Source organism: Salmo trutta, chromosome 27 (genome assembly GCF_901001165.1).
Source record: "Salmo trutta chromosome 27, fSalTru1.1, whole genome shotgun sequence".
NCBI lineage: Eukaryota > Metazoa > Chordata > Actinopteri > Salmoniformes > Salmonidae > Salmo > Salmo trutta.
Genome location: NC_042983.1, coordinates 45,594,407 through 45,613,519, shown reverse-complemented (window position 1 = coordinate 45,613,519; position 19,113 = coordinate 45,594,407). Strand labels below are relative to the sequence as shown.

The following is a 19,113-nucleotide window of genomic DNA, read 5'->3' as shown; positions in this document are numbered from 1 at the left end:
CTACTCAAATCGGTTTTTCATTTTCTATACATTATTGAAATGAACTATATGTACGCGGCATTAAACCAAGATTTGGGGAAAGCCAATATAATGTCCATTATAATATGTTAAACCAAATGTTAAAAAGCCATAATACAAATAACAAAATCTGAAAACACGGCCGTGAGTTCTTCCAAACTAAAACACACTTTTTGATCTATTGCAAGATTATCATAGATATATATATATATATTAGAGAGCTACGTTCAAAACAACAAATTAGGAATCAGTGTTTCCTCAGAAATGTAGTACAAACACCACCACAGTTAATAAGGGACCTGTGGTTAAACACTAGAACACATTTACAGTCTGGCCTTAAAAATGGGACAAGACCATAGCTTTTACGCTACTTAACAAGCATCATGACACTTAAAAAGATCATATTCAAAATTACAGTTTATAGGAAAATAAAACATTACTGGCGACTGATCGAATTATGGTGTTTCATAAATGGCTATTTAAACTTACAAAAAAAAAAAAAAAAACAGCCAACACTGAATGTAATGCAACTATAAATAGCATGCATGTTAGGCATCAACATTTACTGTGATCTTCCTGATCTATCAACAACTGGAAAAAAAATCAAAAAAAAAATCAGATCACTCTAAGTTCACGTTTTCGTAACTCGACAAGACTGGAAAATCTGTTAACCCAAATAAACAAAGACAGACGATAAAAAGTCCCCAAAAAAAGGAGAAGGTTGGGCTACGAAAGCCCCGTTATAACTTCTACTGAAGAAGAAGAAGAGGGGGGTCAAAATAAAAATAGGGGAGGGGTAAAAGTAGAATCAGCTAGGAAGGAGAAGTTTATTAGGTCCCAACCACAGGTCATATCAAATCGCTACCAAAACAGAACATCGTGGACAAACTGGGTACTGCAGTCGGCCTATTCAGTCAAGACTGGGTCATATTCATTTGGCACCAAAACGGAAGAAAAACGGGACGGACAACAAATGCTCATTTTCTTTAACCCCCTTTTTTTTTGCAAAAATGGTTAAAAACATTTTCTGTTACGTGCACAAATGAATAACAACCCCGATTTACTCATGGCTTACAGGACCAGGCCCTGTCCGATGTTGGTCTTGAGCATTTACACAAACCCACCTGTAGGGGACAGATGTACACAGGGCTCGTTCCAGGGCAGACTACATTGCAGTGCAGGCATCAACGAGTGGTTGCACGCCACGTTGGTTATGGTTAGCTCTCATCTTTAAAAAAAAAAAAAAAAAAAAAAAAAAAAAAACACATCCAGGCGCCATGAGATCCTTCAGGTGACTGCAATGTAGTCAAGCCTGAAACGTCGACACACACACTACTTTAAATGAATGGGGGTGGAGGTGGTGGAGGGGTGGGACGACAGGTTCTAGTAGCTACTGTCGAAATCCTTCTTGTCCTTCTTCCCTTCGCCCTCGAATCCGTCCGTTCCGTCGCTGTTGTCGCGGCGACGCTTACGGTTGTTGCGGACGTTGAAGCGGGGGTTCATCTGAGGCAGTGGGTCCATGCCCAGCACCTTGTGGATCTGACGGAACGCCAGCAGCCGCAGAGCAAACTGGACAGAAACAGAGTAGGAGACATTATTATTATAGTAAACGTACAGCGTTAACTACATTCAACACCTTTATATTATAGTGTACCTCAAGAAATTATATATATATATATAAAGTAGGTATGGTGGCAAATACCTTCCATCATCATCATATATTAAAGTTTACTATTTATATATGGCCAGTACCTTAGATTTTGTTCAGTTACACCACTAAATGTAAAAACGCAACAATTTCAAAGATTTTACTGAGTTACAGTTCATATAAAGGAAATCAGTCAATTGAAATAAATTCATTAGTGCCTAATCCATGGATTTCACATGACTGGGAATACAGATATTCATCTGTTGGTCACAGATACCTTTAAAACAAGGTAAGGGTGTGGATCAGAAAACCAGTCAGTATCTGGTGTGACCACCATTTGCCTCATGCAGCACAACACATCTCCTTCACATATAGTTGATCAGGCTGTTGATTGTGGCCTGAGGAATGTTGTCCACTGCTTTTCAATGGCTGTGCAACGTTTCTGGATATTGGTGGGAACTGGAAAACGCTGTCGATCCAGAGCATCCCAAACATGCTCAATGGATGACATGTCTGGTGAGTATGCAGGCCATGGAAGAACTGGGACATTTTCAGCTTCCAGGAATTGTGTACAGATCCTTGCGACATGGGTCAGTGCATTATCATGCTGAAACATGAGGTGATGGTGGCGGATGAATGGCATGACAACGGGCCTCATGATCTCATCACGGTATCTCTGTGCATTCAAATAGCCATTGATACAATGCAATTGTGTTTGTTGTCAGTAGCTTATGCCTGCCCCATACCATAACCCCACCGCCACCATGGGGCCCATACCATAACCCCACCTCCACCATGGGGCCCATACCATAACCCCACCTCCACCATGGGGGCCCATACCATAACCCCACCTCCACCATGGGGCCCATACCATAACCCCACCTCCACCATGGGGCCCATACCATAACCCCACCTCCACCATGGGGCCCATACCATAACCCCACCTCCACCATGGGGCCCTCTGTTCACAACGTTAACATCAGCAACTGCTCGCCCACACGATACCATACACGCTGTCTGCCATCTGCCCGGTACAGTTGAAACCAGGATTCATCCGTGAAGAGCAGACATCTCCCAGAGTGCCAGTGTTCATCATGTTTAAAGCATTCGCCCACTGAAGTCCGGTTACGACGCTAAACTGCAGTCAGGTCAAAGACCCTAGTGAGGATGACGAGCAGATGAGCTTCCCTGAGACGGTTTCTGACAGTTAGTGCAGAAATACTTTGGCTGTGCAAACCCACATTTTTCATCAGCTGTCCGGGTGGCTGGTCTCAGGCGAGCCAGCAGGGAAAGAAGCTGGATGTGGAGGTCCTGGGCTGGCGTGGTTACCGTGGTCTGTGATTGTGAGGCCAGTTGGACGTACGTAAATTCTCTAAAACGATGTTGGAGGTGGCTTACGGTAGAGAAATTAATGTTACATTTTCCGTCAACAGCTCTGGTGGACAGTCCTGCAGTCAGAATGCCAATTGCACAATCCCTCAAAATGTTGAGACATCTGTGGCATTGTGTTGTGTGACAAAATTGCACATTTTAGAGTGGTCTTTTTCTTGTCCCCAGCACAAGGCACACCTGTGTAATAATCATGCTGTTTAATCAGCTCCTTGATATGCCACACCTGTCAGGTGGATGGATTATCTTGGCAAAGGAGAGAGAAATGATCACTAACAGGGATGGAAACAAATTTGTGCACTAAATTTGAGAGAAATAATCTTTTTGTACAAATGGAATATTTCTGGGATCTTTTATTATTTCAGCTCATGAAACATGAGAACACTTTACATGTTGTCTTTATATTTTGTTCAATTTATTTAATACATTATATTTACAGTACACCTACTCATTCAAGGGTTTTCTTTATTTGTAATATGTTCTACATTGTAGAATAATAGTGAAGACAAAACTATAAAATAACCTTCTTGGAATCATGTAAGTAACCAAAAAAGTGTTAAACAAATCTAAATATATTTTATATTGGAGATTCTCAAAGTAGCCACCCTTTGCCTTGATGACAGCTTTGCACACTCTTGGCATTCTCTCAACCAGCTTCACGAGTAGTCACCTGGAATGCATTTCAATTAACAGGTGTGCCTTGTTAAAAGTTAATTTGTGGAATTTCTTTCCTTCTTAATGCGTTTGTGCCAATCAGTTGTGTTGTGACAAGGTAGGGGTGGTATACAGAAGATAGCCCTATTTGGTAAAAGACCAAGTCCATATTATGGCAAGAACAGATCAAATAAGCAAGAGAAACGACAGTCCATCATTACTTTAAGACATGAAGGTCAGTCAATGTGGAACATTTCAACAACTTGAAAGTTCTTCAAGTGCAGTCGCAAAAACCATGAAGCGCTATGATGAAACTGGCTCTCATGAGGACCGCCACAGGAAAGGAAGACCCAGAGTTCCCTCTGCTGCAGAGGATAAGTTCATTAGAGTTACCAGCCTCAGAAATTGCAGCCCAAGTAAATGCTTCAGAGTTCAAGTAACAGACACATCTCAACATCAACTGTTCAGAGGAGACTGCGTGAATCAGGCTTTCATGGTCAAATTGCTGCAAAGAAACCACTACTAAAGGACACCAATAAGCAGAAGAGACTTGCTTGGGCCAAGATACACGAGCAATGGACATTAGACCGGTGAAAATCTATCCTTTGGTCTGATGAGTCCAAATGTGAGATTTTTTATTCCAACTGTTGTGTCTTTGTGAGACGCGGTGTGGGTGAACGAATGATCTCTGCATGTGTGGTTCCCACCGTGAAGCATGGAGGAGGAGGTGTGGGGGTGCTTTGCTGGTGACACTGTCAGTGATTTATTTAGAATTCAAGGCACACTTAACCAGCATGGCTACCACAGCATTCTACTGCAGCGATACGCCATCCCATCTGGTTTGCGCTTAGTGGGACTATCATTTGTTTTTCAACAGGACAATGACCCAAAACACCTCCAGGCTGTGTAAGGCCTATTTGGCCAAGAAGGAGAGTGATGGAGTGCTGCATCAGATGACCTGGCCTCCACAATCACCTGACCTCAACCAAATTGTGATGGTTTGGATTAGTTGTGCCACAGAGTGAAGGAAAAGCAGCCAATAAGTGCTCAGCACATGTAGGAACTCCTTCAAGACTGTTGGAAAAGCATTCCAGGTGAAGCTGGTTGAGAGAATATCAAGGACCGTGCAAAGCTGTCCTCAAGGCAAAGGGTGGCTACTTTGAAGAATCTAAAATATATAGTTTGATTTGTTTAACAATTTTTTGGTTACTACATGATTCCATATGTGTTATTTCATAGTTTGATGTCCTTCACTATTATTCTACAATGTAGAAAATTGTAAAAAAAAAAAAAAAAAACCCTTGAATGAGTAGGGTGGTGTCCAACCTTGTGACTGGTACTGTATAATATTATATACATGCGCCTGTCAGTACCTGGGCACTTGACGTGATGTCCTCTCTGTGCTGCTCTTCCATGGCTGTTAGGGTATCAGTGGGGTTCTTCTCACACGGGTCGACCAATCCCGGGCCACCTAGGAGGACAGACCAACACCTATCAGCACTCTGCTAATGCCAACACACCATAAACCCCTAACCCAACTACGCAAAAGTCTGTCACCATCGTCCCAAAAGAAATTGGCTCCCAATGACGATATGCAAAATAGTAAAAATGATAATCTGTTAAGACTAACCGGGGAGCAGAATCCCAGAGGAATACATTCAAACACTCGTCTCAGTGCATCGCCTGGGCTCAGGGGACCAGAGGCACTGTTAATCACCTTCTCTACCAGCAGCTCCATGGCCTTGGGAACGAGAGGGGGGAGGGGGGTGGTGGAGGAGCAGAGGGGGGGTGGAGGAGCAGAGGGGGGGGGGGTGGAGGGAGCAGAGGAGGGGGGTGGGAGAGGAGGAGCAGGGGGGGAGACGGGAGGAGGAGCAGGGGGGGAGACGGGAGGAGGAGCAGGGGGGGAGACGTTTAACTCCTCATTGAGTGAATCTAAAGAAGTATTTTGGATCTTTCCTTGTCACCTACTAACAACATCTACAAAGAGACATAAAATAAATAAAAAATGGTATCAACAAGTTCATCCAACTCTGGGGAAGTCGATAAAGTCTTCAATGCTAATATCCCCAACTATCCCTTTTATTGACCTATATGGTCGGTTTCCCAGACACAGATTATGCCTCGTCCGGGACTAGAAACAATTCTCAACGGACTGGGCTTCATCTGTGTCTAATAAACCGGCCCAATTAAAGTCCAATACTTTTCTAACAAACATAAAAAACACTCATGAGATAGTTGTCGACTCTTGCGTTAGCCTGATAAAACTCACCCAGCAGGGGAAGGCAGACCACGTGGGGACTCCTCTGACAGAGGTCACGCAGGATACGGATAACAATCACACAGGACTGGAGTCCGTTCGCCCTAGCCTTGTGGAGCAATAACACGTTTAGTCCTAGCGATAACAGACGGAATGCAGACAACATGGACTATTACTGTACATTACAACATGTCTGTCATAGAGGGCCAAACACTACTGTACACAATGGAAGCTTGTGATAGGTTGATTGAAGACTCAATTAATTAATTGTATACGTAATTGGTTGGAATCAGCTGCCCATTTCCAGGAGTATTTCACCTCGTTGTTACATTAGTAAAAAAAAAAAAAAGAGAGCTCACAGTTTGCAAGATGAAACAAGAAAAGGTTTCAAATTTCCTTGTCATCTTATAAACCCTGACTTCTCAGGTCGATCCAGTGTTTGACAGAAGCGTAAGGTACAGCGTTTGTGTTTGTAAAGGAAGATTAAGGTTAGGGACTGTGAGAGGGGAGGGAATCTGCTTTGCCGGTGCGTTAGCTTTTTCTGCCATTTGCAGTGACACAGCGAACTAAAAAAAATTACAAAAATCAGATGTCCCGTTTCTCTCAATCCCTATTCTTCTTTATTAAAATAAATACAAAATCACAAGATACTAAATGCTCAACATAAAAGCTCTTATCAGATCTTATGCAAAGATATCTCTGCAGCCTTATGGAATCATGTTTTAACACTGACAATATAGTCTGGTATGGACGGGGGGGGGGGGGGAAATAAAAATCATACAAGGATGCCAGTTTTTTTTTTTTGAAAATTATAAAATCATTAACATACTAAGGTTCAACAATAATATCAGAAATAAAGATTGAGAATTCAATCTGGTTACATTTTAAAATATATATATATAATTCCTTACATGTCTGGCATCATTGAATTTCTCTTTTTCAATCAATAATTAAACTGTTATCAAGTATTTACTGTGTTTTTTTTGGAAGGGGGGAAGAGTGTTAAATTCATTATTAATTCTTTCATTTAAAAACCCAAAATTCTAACAAAAAAGGTGCATCTCATAAGGCTACAATAAGAAAGTAAAATGATGTGTCCGAACCTGAAACCACTTAGCGTGGCGCAGAGCCGCTAGAGCGTCAAGGCATTTTAGCCTGTCCAAGACGTCCTCTGGGTCTCGCACCAAGCCCCAGGTTACATCTAAAAACGGATGAGTCGAATTGTCAAAATGGTGGTCGGTTGAGGTGTTGAGGAGGAAGAGGAGGAGGAGAAGGAACGGGGTGTTTGACCAGGGTAGAGCAAGACTCATTAACAAGAAGATACAAACACATTGCCACACATACCAAGATAAGGTTTCAAGTAAGGAACCAGGAAGTGAACTAGATCAAGTCTGATTGGTTTATTTGGCAGAATTGCAACCAATGCGTAACCTGACATCATCGGAGAGTAGTGTCACGTATGTAACGGTTAGATTTACGTTGGTGCGAGGTGGTGTCGGTAGAAGGAAGGTGAATTACAGGACTGGCGTAAAATGCTAAACAAACCTCGGACAGAATAGAAGCAGCATGTGTGATGGGAACAACCACAGCGTCAAAAGCCTGCTCATTATCTAACTCAGCAAAGGCTAACCTACCGTAAATCCGGACTATAAGCCGCCAACTTTTTTCCCAGCTTTGAACCTCGCGGCTTAAACAATGATGCGGCTAATATATGGATTTTTTTCCCCGCTTTTAATTTTTTTTTTTCTCCCAAGAAAACACATTCTGGACGTGACTCAGTTTTTTGGCGGCATGAAGCTTTCATTAGACCCAATGAAATTGTCCCGAACGCGATGTTAAGGTCAAACAACTTTTTTGTTTACCGTTTAGATTAAATCGAGCACTTTTCAAACTTCCATCATTCTGATTACGGTAGTCATTTTGTCACCCCTCATCATGGCAAAGACATGAGAAGAAATGCATATGATGCAGCTTTCAAGTTGAAGGCGATGATTGGCTGTTGGAAAAGGAAATAGAGATGCTGCACGGGAGCTTGGTCTTAATGAGTCGATGAGAAGACGTTGGAAACAGCCAGCGTGCGGAATTGACTCAGTGCAAAAAGACAACTAAAGTTACTGCTAATTTTTTATTTTTTGTTACAAGCCGTGTTTCGTTAAAGCGTATTTATTTTTGTTACAAGCCGTGTTTCGTTAAAGCCTATTTATTTTTGTTACAAGCCGTGTTTCGTTAAAGCCTGTGTAAAGTTCATTTGTTTCAATGTACCGGTAGGCACCTGCGGCTTATAGACACGTGCGGCTTATTTATGTTCAAAATAATATATTTTTTTTAATTCAGTGGGTGCGGCTTATATTCAGGTGCGCTTAATAGTCCGGAAATTACGGTAGTAGCTACTGTAAAATGGTACCAACAGTTAGTCATTTCATCATCTAGTCAAATAACTGAACTGTATGTAGGCCTATTGTTATCATGTACTGAAACGTAAGCCTTAAACAGAGAAGTTTAAATCTCAAAACGGTGAGATATAATGTTAGCTTGTTCAAGTAAGCAATGTCACGCCAATCATTTGTCACTTTCAGTCTTAATCTTCTGAGATGATACTGAACGGATAATCTAGGGGGGATTACAATGGGTCATTAGCGCGCCTTAGTCCGGGGCCCCTGGCGCGCCTTAGTCCGGGGCCCCTAATAACAGAAACAAAGGAGAGAGGTCCTGTCAGAACAGGAGTGTGAACTGAGCTGATTTTCTAACAGTGGCATGGCAATGATAGGTGTGGCAAAGTGTTTGGGTGGTGGGGGGGGACCTTGGTCAAAAATCCTTCCGGAGGAGCTGGTTGGCCGGGGGGGGGCTCGAGGTTTGAACCCTCCCACATACCGGAGATATATTTTTTGAAAGATAAAACAATTTTTAAAAAAGAACAGAGGGCTTTGGACTGGACTGGTAAACAAAACTACAAATTATGTTGTAGCAGAAAAACTACAAACATGGAAGCTCCCAGCAGCAAAGAGAAAGGTTAGTTCGAACATCGTTGCATGCATAACTGGCTGGATTAAAGTCAGTAGGTTGGGCATGAAACCAACAAACAGATAATAAAAACTGTATACTGCTCTGCTGTACTCGGGTCCAACCATAGTCTGCCAAAGCCTTCATCCCTGGCCTACTGAAGTCTACTGCAGGCTGGCCACACAAGAGTCCCCATTTTGCACCTTTATGCTGAAGAGTGTACTTGCCCACTTTCTGAAACTGGATTTAACAAAATGGTAGATGGATACCCTCTCTGGGAAACACCAATCCTATGCTTTCAAATCCATTGACAGAGTATGCAAGTGCACACTTCTGGAATAGGGTGAGATAAAAAAAAATGTGGGCACAACAAAAACATAACATAAGAGGCATGCTAGAGAGATACAGGAGCTCAGCAACACTCACTCCCACCCCTCCATTGTCAACGAATGCAGAGAATAGATCATGTGATGAAAAGGGCTTTCACGTCATCTCTTTTTTGTTGTTGTTGGTTTGTTAACAGCATGATTAGCTACAAAAAAGGACAGATCAGTCTGTGCATAGGCTTCTGTGTGGAGGGGGACACCAGTTCACTCAGGGAGCATGTAAGAACAGATCACCTCCTCGCGACCCAGACCAACATAACATTTGTTTCCTGTGGGGATATGTGAACCCATTTCTTGTGTCTCTGTGTTCTAGAACTGCTTGCTTGCCAGTGTTCTAGAACTGCTTGCTTGCCAGTGTTCTAGAACTGCTTGCTTGCCAGTGTTCTAGAACTGCTTGCCAGTGTTCTAGAACTGCTTGCCAGTGTTCTAGAACTGCTTGCCAGTGTTCTAGAACTGCTTGCCAGTGTTCTAGAACTGCTTGCCAGTGTTCTAGAACTGCTTGCGTGTGTGTGTGTGTGTTCTGTAACCCTGTTCTTCTGCTCTTTTCATTTGGCCAAATCCTAACCTGACAAACGCCCGCTCAACTCAAACTTCCGCTAAAAATCTCCCCAGTGATGTCAATCTATGCACGATTTGTGCAGAGCTCTGAGTTGTGTGCACGTTTCATAAGTCAGGATTCGGAGCATCGCCGCTTCCCTTCCCAATGGGTCTTTCATTATTTTTAATATCTGTAGAGAATAACGTTCCTGTGATATGTAGTTTTGATCTAAGAGTGCTAACGATTGACCGGTGTGGGAGGGTTTATCGTAGTGCTTGTGACGGTGCAACAAACACCCTGGAACACAGGAAACAAAAATTAAATCTTACCTGGGAACTAAAAACTAGTCTGAAAATGCAAACACTGTCCATGCTTTGTTTTTGTAGGGGACAACTTTACAAGACGCACTGTAGGAGAGTTCCAGATAGAGCAAGAGCTACACTGGTGGCACGAGGAACCGTTGAGACTTCACCTGGACTGCTGAGCTCTAACCATGACTACAAAGTCAAGTTTCTACAAATGCTTTTTCCAATGATGAACCTTTATATCATTCAGGTTGGTTTTAAGATACAAAAAAATTAAAAATCAAAAAAGATGGCTTCTCTGCCTTCAAAAACAGGTCTCTTAGACAATTTGAATAGATCCCCAAAACGTTTAACTTCTTTGCATACTTCCCTTTATACACGGTTTATGATATTCCCGTGAGTTAAAACTACAGAATATTGACTATTCAGTCCTTCTCTAATCCCAAAGTTTATTGGACCTAGAATTCCTATCCTAAAAAAGGCCTTTTGAAAGCACACTTAGTAAGAGCACTGTTTTATGATGACCAATCCGGCTTCTTATATCATGACAGAGCTCAAGCGCTTCATTGGTTGAAGTTGAAAATGATAACTAGCATCTATAAAAAATGACCAAAACTATGAGAAAACACTCAACAGGTTCAAAATCTGAACTTAGTGCCCGGGGCATACAGCTGGACTTCTCTCAGAACCAAAATAAAATAAAGGTGCCACAGGGTAGGTCTCCTCAGATAAAAATGGATCTTACAAGGTGCATTCATTCAGGTACTGGGTGAGCGGCGATGTCACTTTAGGAAACATTGGAGAGAACAGGACCATTGAAATGTCCAAAAATGTGCAACTCCACCCTGAACAAACTAATGCACCCATAGCTAGGTGACACAGCGCGAGAGAGAGAGGACAGAGAGAACGAGACAGAGAGAGCGAGGACAGAGAGAGACAGACAGAGAGAGACAGACAGAGAGGACAGAGAGAGACAGAGAGAGAGAGAGACAGAGACAGAGAGAGAAGGAAGGAGAGGGGGCGATGTCTTTCCAACCTCCGTCCCGTGGCGGGGGTGTGGCTGGGGTCTCCTCCTCTCGGATGCTGGGGGACGTCAGGGTGACCGTGACTGTCATTTTGGGGTCGGCGCCAGACGTTAGGATGATGGAACACTCCTCGACGGAACCCGTCACCTCGTACTTCTCTGGGGTCACCAGCTGGAGCGGAGAGAGAGAGAGGAGGGAGGGAAGAATGGAGAGAGAGAGGAGAGAGAGGAAGAATGGAGAGAGAGAGAAGAGAGAGAGGTAAGTGTGCGTGTGTGTATGTATCGTTGGTGTGTGTGTATATCGTTGGGGGGTGTGTGTGTATATCGTTGGGGTGTGTGTGTGTGTGTGTATCGTTGGGTGTGTGTGGTGTGTGTGTGTGTGTGTGTTCGTTGGGGTGTGTGGTGTGTGTGTTGTGTGTGTGTGTTGTGGTGTGTGGTGTGTGTGTATCGTTGGGGTGTGTGTGTGTGTGTGTGTGTGTGTGTGTATTGTTGGGGTGTGTGTGTGTGTGTATCGTTGGGGTGTGTGTGTGTGTGTGTCGTTGGGGTGTGTGTGTGTGTGTGTGTGTGTATCGTTGGGGTGTGTGTGTGTGTGTGTGTGTATATATCGTTGGGGTGTGTGTGTGTGTGTGTGTATATATCGTTGGTGTGTGTGTGTGTTGTGTGTGTGTGTGTGTGTCGTTGGGGTGTGTGTGTGGTGTTGTCGTTGGGTGTGTGTGTGTATCGTTGGGGTGTGTGTTGTATCGTTGGGGTGTGTGTGGGTGTGTGTGTGTGTGTATCGTTGGGGTGTGTGTGTGTGTGTGTATCGTTGGTGTGTGTGTATATATCGTTGGTGTGGTGTGTGTGTGTGTGTCGTTGGGGTGTGTGTGTGTATATCGTTGGTGTGTGTGTGTGTGTGTGTGTGTGTATATTGTTGGTGTGTGTGTGTGTGTGTGTGTGTGTGTGTGTGTGTATATCGTTGGCGTGTGTGTGTGTGTGTATATCGTTGGCGTGTGTGTGTGTGTGCGTACCACCAGCTGTTTGGGAAGGTGTTCCACTATGCGGCTCAGCAGGTTCTTGGTGGGTTTCTCTGAGCAGAGCAGGACCAGGTTGACGTTGTTGTCTCCACAGAGCAGTCCTTTAGCCAGCACACCCACCCTCATCACCCCCTTCAGAGCTCTACAGGAAGGAGAGCTTCATTAGGTATCTAACGTTAGAAAACAGACTGAAACAGAGCAGCAGTCCTTTAGCCAGCACCCCCACCCTCATCACGCCCTTCAGAGCTCTACAGGAGACAACGTTCAGGGTTGAGTTTCTCCAACCTTCCATCCATCCCCCCACTCATCCATCTATCCCCCCACTCATCCTTCCATCCATCTACCCCCCCCAACTCATCCATCTATCCCCCCACTCATCTATCCCCCCACTCATCTATCCCCCCACTCATCTATCCCCCCACTCATCTATCCATCCATCCATCCCCCCCACTCATCCATCCGTCCCCCCACTCATCCATCCATCCCCCCACTCATCCATCCATCCCCCCACTCATCCTTCCATCCATCCATCCCCCCACTCATCCTTCCATCCATCTATCCCCCCACTCATCCATCTATCCCCCCCACTCATCCTTCCATCCATCCATCCCCCCACTCATCCTTCCATCCATCTATCCCCCCACTCATCCATCTATCCCCCCCACTCATCCTTCCATCCATCCATCCCCCCACTCGTCCTTCCATCCATCTATCCCCTCATCCATCCATCCCCCCCACTCATCCATCCATCCCCCCCACTCATCCATCCATCCCCCCCCATCCTTCCTTCCCCCCACTCATCCTTCCTTCCCCCACTCATCCTTCCTTCCCCCACTCATCCTTCCTTCCCCCCCATCCTTCCTTCCACTCTCCTCACCGGTCTTGGGGAATCTTGGGACCTCTTTTGTATCCTTGTCGTCTCCAGTGGTCTCCTTGGTCTTGTCCTGGTCGATGATGATGTCTGAGACCAGTTTGAGGGCTCTCTCTGTGACGGAGACGATCTTCTGGATGGCCTGCAGCTCGTCCTCAGAGGGGTAGATGGTGGCGTGCTTCGTCATCACGTAACGGTCGTCTGAGGAGTCCGGCCGACGGGGAGGCTGCGAGGTAAAGCACAACGAAAGGTCTCAATGCCACAGCAATGGGAAGGGAGGGATTTGAAATGATTAAATAATGGATTAGAAATGATAAAATCATCCATGGTGCTTACCATATAGTCACTGGAAGCTAAGGCAATAGCTACAGTATGTGTTGTGGAAAATCCTGTGTTTTACAGTTTAAAAGAATTGTCTCTTTGTTATATACTAGTGTTTTTGTCTTTTCTAACCTGATACAAACTTGTATTTGTGTGACTTAAATCATAAGACTGGGCGTGTAGCTAAGATCCGTTTAGGTGCGACCGCAGTATGTGAGACATCACGTGACTTTACTATCTGCAGGAAGTCAGCTGTGTGGAACCTCGCAGGAAGGAGCAGTGTGAACTGACAAAAAAAAAAAAACGCAGTTATACGGTCGAGTCTTCTTAATATGCACAGACAAACCAATCAATCGCCTTTCATAAAACTGTTTCCACCCATTTCCACACATCTGCTAAAATGCCACATATAGAAAAAGCACAACTTCTTGCTAAAAGCAGAGACCCGACTATGTTTGTTAAGCTATCGAACTCTGAAACATTCTTGGCAGTGGTTTAATTCCTTCATTTTTGCAAATCTTAAAAAGTCGTAAGAGGAATCTACAGTCTCTCTCTTCCTGTAGAAATTGCTACCACAATTTGGCAACGAGGATGGGATGGCTAACTCCGTTTGCCGATTGTTCCCGAGGAGACCAAGGTTAACTGCTCGCAAGAAAGCCCACACTCCCAACTAAAACAGAGCAGAAAAGGGATTTGCCTCGGACCTGCTGGGAGTGTCAGTGAGTGGATACGCCCTTCCGGACAGGTGAGACTGATTTTACTTTAAATCAGGTTACTTCCACGTTTCAAAAGTTTGGGGTTTCCACCACTAAAACCAACACAATTTTACAAAACCATTGATTTTGAGTGGAAATATGGTACACGATTAAAAATGTGTTAATTTGTGTAGTGCGAATGCTTTGCAGGTGTTCTGGAACATGTCCAGTCCAGTAAATGTGACAGAAAACAGGAGTCTTACTACTGGTCCCTGTGGCTGAGGGATGGGCATGCCAGGCCGAACCCCCAGTAGTCCAGGTGGGCCAGGGGCCCTTGGAGGTAAGGTCCGTCCCCTGGCATCCTGGGCCCCCCACGTCTCTCGTCCCAGTGGTGTTGCTCCTCCATACGACGCCAGTACATCTCCTCTCGTAACGCCTAGAGAGCAGCAGGCAGAGAGAGAGAGAGAGAGAGAGACAGAGACAGAGACAGAGGCAGGCATAGAGACGAGAGAGAGAGGCAGGCAGAGAGAAAGAGAGAGACAGAGAGACAGAGACAGAGAGGCAGAGAGACAGAGAGAGAGGCAGAGAGGCAGAGAGCAGAGAGGCAGAGAGAGACAGGCAGCAGAGAGACAGAGAGAGAGAGACAGGCAGAGAGGCAGAGAGAGAGGCAGGCAGAGAGAGAGAGAAGAGAGGAGGCAGGCAGAGAAGAGAGAGAGAGACAGGCAGAGGAAGACCAGAGAGAGAGACAGGCAGAGGAAGACCAGAGAGAGAGACAGGCAGAGGAAGACCAGAGAGAGAGACAGGCAGAGAGGCAGAGAGAGAGAGAGAGAGAGAGAGAGAGAGCAGGCAGAGAGAGAGAGATAGAGGCAGGCAGAGAGAGAGGCAGAGAGGCAGCAGAGAGATAGAGAGGCAGAGAGACAGAGAGAGAGAGGCAGAGAGACAGAGAGAGAGGCAGAGAGAGGCAGAGAGACAGAGAGACAGAGAGACAGAGAGACAGAGAGGCAGAGAGGCAGAGAGGCAGAAAGGCAGAGAGGCAGAGAGACAGAGACAGAGAGACAGAGGCAGAGAGACAGAGAGACAGAGAGACAGAGACAGAGAGACAGAGAGACAGAGAGACAGAGAGACAGAGAGACAGAGAGACAGAGAGGCAGACAGAGAGGCAGAGAGACAGACAGAGAGGCAGAGACAGAGAGACAGAGAGAGAGAGCAGAGAGGCAAAGAGACAGAGAGAGAGAGGCAGAGAGAGAGACAAGAGACGACAGAGAGACAGAGAGGCAGACAGAGAGGCAGAGAGACAGACAGAGAGGCAGAGAGACGAGAGAGAGAGGCAGAGAGGCAAAGAGACAGAGAGAGAGGCAGAGAGAGACAGAGAGACAGACAGAGAGGCAAAGAGACAGAGAGACAGACAGAGAGGCAAAGAGACAGAGAGAGAGAGGCAGAGAGGCAGAGAGGCAGGCAGAGAAGAGAGGCAGAGAGGCAGAGAGCAGAGAGAGAGAGAGAGAGACGGGAGACGAGACGGGAGACGGGAGACGGGAGACGGGGAGAGAGGGAGAGGGAGAGGAGAGAGGGAGAGGGAGGATAGGGAGAGGGAGAGGGAGAGGGAGAGGAGAGACACGTTCATTTTTGGGAAGTATTCACTCAATTGGCATTAGCTAGAGAGACAGAGTTGGTGGTTGCTATTAGTATACTGTGTGTGAGAGACCCACCCTATCTCTCCGTACCTCATCTCCATCCTCCATCTCTCCTCCTCCTCTCTCCTCCTCCAGTACTCTTCCTTCTGCATCTGTTTCCTCATCTTCTCTGGATCTTCCTGGCTCTGATCGAAGGCTTCACCCCACCTGTAGCTCCGGGTTCACCTTTTTCTACAAGGGAAGGAACAAAAGTAGGGGAAATGCGTTATTTTGTGCGTGTCCCCATAACCGCAGGTCTGAGACCAGGGTTTCCCAAACTCCGTTCTGCCCCCCCCTGGGTACACGTTTTTGGTTTTTGCCCTCTATCACTACACAGCTGATTCAAATAATCAAAGCTTGATGAGTTGGTATCAGCGGTATAGTGCTAGGGCACAACTCCATGTTTTCCTATGCGGTGTCTCCTGCCCTTCGGTGACTCCACTAACTTTATACTGCAGGCGGTGTCTCCTGCCCTTCGGTGACTCCACTAACTTTATACTGCAGGCGGTGTCTCCTGCCCTTCAGTGACTCCACTAACTTTATACTGTAGGCGGTGTCTCCTGCCCTTCAGTGACTCCACTAACCTTATACTGCAGGCGGTGTGTCTCCTGCCCTTCGGTGACTCCACTAACCTTATACTGCAGGCGGTGTCTCCTGCCCTTCGGTGACTCCACTAACCTTATACTGCAGGCGGTGTCTCCTGCCCTTCAGATGCATCTCTTTGGCGTTGGGATCGTTGAAGCTACATTCACACAGCTTACAGTGGAACCGGATCACCTTGCCTTCGTCGTTACGCACCTACAGATAAGAAATCAATGTTTTATTTGCATTTTTCTACACCAAAAAAAATAAATAAATGGTATTTGACAATAAGAACTAGCAATGTTTCAAATACCATTGTTAATATGGAAGTGTTAAATCGTTGGGCTAAGGAGTCACAGGTCATTTTAAGAGTTTGACGCCCTCGTTGCCATTGAATGTACGGCTGTTGAGGCGACTTTTTTCGGGATCTTTAGTCCGTCGGACTAAAAAAAATCCAGAGCTTCTCACAGCGTCTGCGAATGTTCGGATCACGTTCTGATCAAAGCTGAATCAAAAATGTCTGCAAGATCACAATATTCTACATAACATAGTATAATGTTACTGTAAGACAACACCAACAATCTAAAATTTCACCATTTGCCAGAGTAGCCCGTTCTCTAGGAATAGAGCAGAGACTGTGTGTAGAGAATAAATGTGATCCTCACATTAGCAAAAGCTTTGTGAAGGTCTGGATCTTTTGGTCCGGTGGACTAATGATCTCGAAAAACTCGGGTCCACAGCCACAGCCTTGAAGGTAATAACGGCTTAGACCGAGGCTGGGTCATACAGGTGATTTGTCATTTATTTTTTTTAACCCCCCCTTTTTTCCCCAAATCCGATCTTCTCGTCGCTGCAACTCCCCAACGGGCTCGGGAGGCAAAGGTAGAGTCATCCGTCCTCAGAAACATGACCCGCCGCCAAACCGCGCTTCTTTAACACCCACCCTTAACCCCGGAAACCAGCCGCAATGTGACCAAGGTCGGCCTGCACTGCGCCCGCCAGTCACAGGAGGAGTCGCTAGAGCACAATGAGCCAAGTAAATTCCTCCGGGCCAAACCCTCCCCTAACCCGGATGACGCTGGGCCAAATTGTGCGCATCCCTATGGACTCCCGATCACGGCCGGCCATTTTCCTCCCTAGGTCAAAAGGAAGGGCCTTTTGTACACTGATGTCGCAAACAAGCTACTTAGTATCTGTGATAAAAGGGACAAGTTAATTATCTAGAAGCTTTGCCAAATATTTTCTGTCGGACTATTGGAAACTCTACACTCAAGCTGTTTTGATAAAGTATGTTGAATTTGATTCCTGTTAAACCGGGTATAATTAACCAACACGGCAAGACGGGTGTAGTATATGGCCAATATACCACGGCTAAAGGCTGTTCTTTGGCACGACGCAACGCAGAGTGCCTGGACACAGCCCTTAGCCGTGGTATATTGGCCATAAACCACAAACCCCAGAGGTGCCTAATTGCTAATTATAAACTGGTTACCAACGTAATTAGAGCAGTAAAAAGTACTTTTTTGGTCATATCCGTGATATACACGGTCTGATATACCACGGCTGTCAGCCAATCAGAATTCACGGCTGTACTAGAGTTGTCCCGTCTGCTAGCTTTGGCGTCTGATTTGTCTCCGCTTGTCTTTTTTTCAACAAAGCATCTCTTGCCCTAGAGGCTGACCTGATCTGTCTTTGTTACCGTTCACCCTTTAAAATTATAAAAAATATATCATATATTCTACTACACCTGTGGCAAGACATTCACTCATGTTTTTGGTTCTATGTGACTCTCTCGTACCTCTTCCACATAGTCGTGTCCAACAGGCTGCACGTCATTCTGCAAAGCGGCCAGGGTAGACAGCAAATCAGAGGACTCGTTCTTAGTCTCCTGAGGTTGGGGGACCAATGAGGGCGGAGGAGGCTTGGATGTCTCCACCTTGGCTTCCTCTGTCACCTTCCCGGTAGTGTGGAGCTTGTTTCCTCCTGGAGACAGAAGAATTGGTACAATTCCAGAATAATAAAAAATGTGGTTCTGATGACTTGCAGCTTTTACAGGGACCAGATGTCTAAAGAGTCTCGCCAGCCAAAGACGAACGTCTAAGGAGCGGCAGGTAACCCAAAGGGTCTCTGGTGTGGGCCGGTAACCCAAAGGGTCTGTGGTGTGGGCCAGTAACCCAAGGGTCTGTGGTGTGGGCCGGTAACCCAAGGGTCTCTGGTGTGGGCCGGTAACCCAAAGGTCTGTGGTTTGGGCCAGTAACCCAAAGGGTCTCTGGTGTGGGCCAGTAACCCAAGGGTCTGTGGTTTGGGCCAGTAACCCAAAGGGTCTGTGGTTTGGGCCAGTAACCCAAAGGTCTGTGGTTTGGGCCAGTAACCCAAAGGGTCTGTGGTTTGGGCCAGTAACCCAAAGGGTCTGTGGTTTGGGCCAGTAACCCAAAGGGTCTGTGGTTTGGGCCAGTAACCCAAGGGTCTGTGGTTTGGGCCAGTAACCCAAAGGGTCTGTGGTTTGGGCCAGTAACCCAAACTGGTCTCTGGTTTGAATCCCTGAGCAGACTAGCCGAAGAAAAAAATAAAAATCAGTCAATGTGCACTTCATTTTTTATTTAACATGTGCACTTAACCCTAATTGCTGCTCCTGTAAGTCGCTCTGGATAATAGCGTCTGCTAAATGACTAAAATTTGAATCAACACTGAACAAAAATATAAAATACAACATCTAAAAAAAAACTGTTGGTCTCTTGTTTC

At 45.6% G+C, this 19,113-nt stretch overlaps 1 pseudogene; it reads right to left on the bottom strand.

Annotated features, from left to right (window-relative positions):
* Positions 1-833: 833 nt before the first annotated feature.
* LOC115165114 (uncharacterized) overlaps positions 834-19,113 on the bottom strand; it is a 52,946-nt pseudogene continuing 34,666 nt past the window's right edge.